The sequence below is a fragment of the Bos taurus genome, chromosome X (assembly GCF_002263795.3).
Source record: "Bos taurus isolate L1 Dominette 01449 registration number 42190680 breed Hereford chromosome X, ARS-UCD2.0, whole genome shotgun sequence".
Classification (NCBI taxonomy): Eukaryota; Metazoa; Chordata; class Mammalia; order Artiodactyla; family Bovidae; genus Bos; species Bos taurus.
Window position 1 is genome coordinate 44,923,880 of NC_037357.1, and position 3,448 is coordinate 44,927,327.

Here is a 3,448-nt window from a genome sequence, read left to right on the forward strand (position 1 = left end):
GAAAAAGTAAGATGACCTTGTAGTGTGGTGAAATAACAAGCCTTGAATACAGTACCAAATGTGATTTCCTTGAAAACCCAGGTTAAAAAAAAAAAAAAACTCTAAAATTCAGTAAACAGATTACAATACAAGTGTTACATTTCCATGGCTTTTGTTTTCCAATACAATTCAACTGTGGCAGTTTTTCAGAGACTATAAATCAAAACATTGATAACATACAAAACTTTAATATAGTCAACTTTTAAACAGCATTGGGGTTGGATCACTGACCCTGCATGCAATTTGAAAATCCATGTACAACTTTATAGTTGGCCCTCTGTATTCAGGGCTCTACTTCTGGGGATCCAATCAACAGTGAACAGTATGGTACTGTAGTACATGTTCAGTGAAAAAAGTCTGCATATCACTGTGTTAGCAGAAGCACACTGACTGAAACCGCCCACCCTGGCCAGGCTCTCTAGTAACCATTTGCATGATTTGTTTTATGACAGGAGGTCCTGGTAAGGAACACAGAACTAATAAGCTACCACCAATCAGAAAAGTTTGGAAAAGGTTAAAAGGAGACATCGCGCATATGTCCACCTCCAAGAATCCCTCTCGCTAGCATCCATCGTGGCTGAGCAATGCATCCACCAAGGACTCTCAGTCAGAATAACTGGCCAAAGACAACCCAGAAACTAATCCTATCAACATAAAACCCAAGATTGCCAGCCACGTGGCTGAGCAGTTCTGCTGGGTTCCCTTACTCTGTTGTTCTCTGCCTGGGTGCCCTCTTCCAATAGTCTCTTGCTTTGTCAACACATGTCTCCTTGGACAATTCTTTTCCAAGTGTTGGACAAGAGCCCACTCTTGGGGCCCTGGAGGGGGCCCTCCTTCCTACAACAAGTGGACCCACACAGTTCAAACCTGTGTCGTTGAAGGATCAATTGTATTTATATATGAAGGTACGTGCCTTATATTTAACCTTTCCATTGTGAGATGATCAAAATCACATTGCTATCAAAATTAAACACTAGGAGAGGCTTGGAGGAAGAAAAAAAATGTAAATGCCAAAAAATGTTCTGTGCCAAAACTAAAATTGTCACTAATATTTCATTTTTAGTCACTTTAAATAATTCTTGGGTTCATCAAGTCATGTTATCCAGATATTCTTTCATTATTGTCAGGCATTATTAGCAATAAGATTACATAAAATAAAATATGTGATATGCACATTGCAGTAAAATCCTTAATTAGTACCACCTACACAAAGAATTCAATAAACTGGAAAATTCTGAAAGAAATGGGGATACCAGACCACCTGACTTGCCTCTTGAGAAACCTATATGCAGGTCAGGAAGCAACAGTTAGAACTGGACATGGAATAACAGACTGGTTCCAAATAGGAAAAGGAGTACGTCAAGGCTGTATATTGTCACCCTGCTTATTTAACTTATATGCAGGGTACATCATGAGAAACACTGGGCTGGGAGAAGCACAAGCTGGAATCAAGATTGCTGGGAGAAATATCAATAACCTCAGATATGCAGATGACATAAGGATGGTTCCTTATGGCAGAAAGTGAAGGGGAATTAAAAAGCCTCTTGATGAAAGTGAAAGAGGAGAGTGAAAAAGTTGACTTGAAGCTCAACATTCAGAAAATGAAGATCATGGCATCTAGTCCCATCACTTCATGGGAAATAGATGGGAAAACACTGGAAACAGTGTCAGACTTTTGGGCTCCAAAATCACTGCAGATGGTGATTGCAGCCATGAAATTATAGAACAGTCTTTTGGACTCTGTGGGAGAGGGAGAGGGTGGAATGATTTGGGACAATGGCATTGAAATATATATAATATCATATATGAAATGAGTCGCCAGTCCAGATTCGATGCACGATACTGGATGCTTGGGGCTGGTGCACTGGGACGACCCAGAGGGATGGTATGGGGAGGGAGGAGGGAGGAGGGTTCAGGACGGGGAACACGTGTATGCCTGTGATGGATTCATTTCTATATATGGCAGAACCAATACAATATTGTAAAGTTTAAAAATAAAATAAAATTAAAAAAATAATAATAAAAGATGCTCACTCCTTGGAAGGAAAGTTATGACCAACCTAGACAGCATATTCAAAAGCAGAGACATTATTTTGCCAACAAAGGTCCGTCTAGTCAAGGGTATGGTTTTTCCTGTGGTCATGTATGGATGCGAGAGTTGGACTGTGAAGAAAGCTGAGCGCTGAAGAATTGATGCTTTTGAACTGTGGTGTTGGAGAAGACTCTTGAGAGTCCCTTGGACTGCACAGAGAGCCAACCAGTCAATTCTAAAGGAGATCAATCCTGAGTGTTCATTGGAAGGACTGATGTTGAAGCTGAAACTCCAATACTTTGGCCACCTGATATGAAGAGCTGACTCATTTGAAAAAACCATGATGGTGGGAAAGATTGAAGGCAGGAGGAGAAAGGGATGACAGAGGATGCGATGTATTTCATCACATCGATGGTTGGATGGTATCACCGACTCAATGGACATGAATTTGGGTAAACTCTGGAAGTTGGTGATGGACAAGGAGGCCTGGAGTACTGTTGTCCGTGGGGTTGCAAAGAGTCAGACACAACTGTGTGACGGAACTGAACTGAACTGAACCATTTCCATATCCTTGAAATACACAGCCCACTTTGCCCGAGATCTCATGTTTGAGCAAATTAGAACTTCAAGCAAAGAAAAAAAAAAGGGGGGGATCAAAGAGATATTTTAAATCTCAAACAGAAAACTATAAGATCTCTATCTGTCTGTCTGTCTTTCTAGATTTATGTATATCTCAGTGTATGTCTTTTATTTTTTTCTGATAATATTGTTAAAGTTGTAAATGAGTTCTAATTTAATTGGCCTAAGAAAACAAACAATTCCAAATACAAGAAAAATTAACCTAAATAAACTTCAGATTCATGTAAACTGGGAAATATTCAATATTAAATATCTAGTATTAATGTTTATTTGCTAATCTAATAAGGAAGTAGGATGTATGTTTTTAATAAAGAAGATATAAAAATAAAATTACATTTTATAAAGGGAAAAGAAAGTAGGTCTGACTTACAGGTGGCTGTTACAGAAAGTGATTAAAAAGTTTGTTGAAAGTGGACCCTGAAAAAAAGTTTTATGTATAGTTAGGACTAAGTTTAAAATAAATTTTTAATTAAGTTTACCTAAATGAGTTTAAAGCAAGCTGGTGCAAAACTTGAATTCAGCCTTTCTCTCTGTTAAGAGGACATACTTTCTTCAGATGTTGTACTACTTTTAATAATAGATTTAAGTTTCTTTATCTCTTAATTTATCTTTGAAATCTTTTGTTACCTTTGGCTAAGTAAATAACTATTATTTCACAGTGACTTATATGATCCTACCTGACTGAGTGTTATAAACCCTTTTGATATTTATCGACAAAACTTTCTAAATAACTTGACT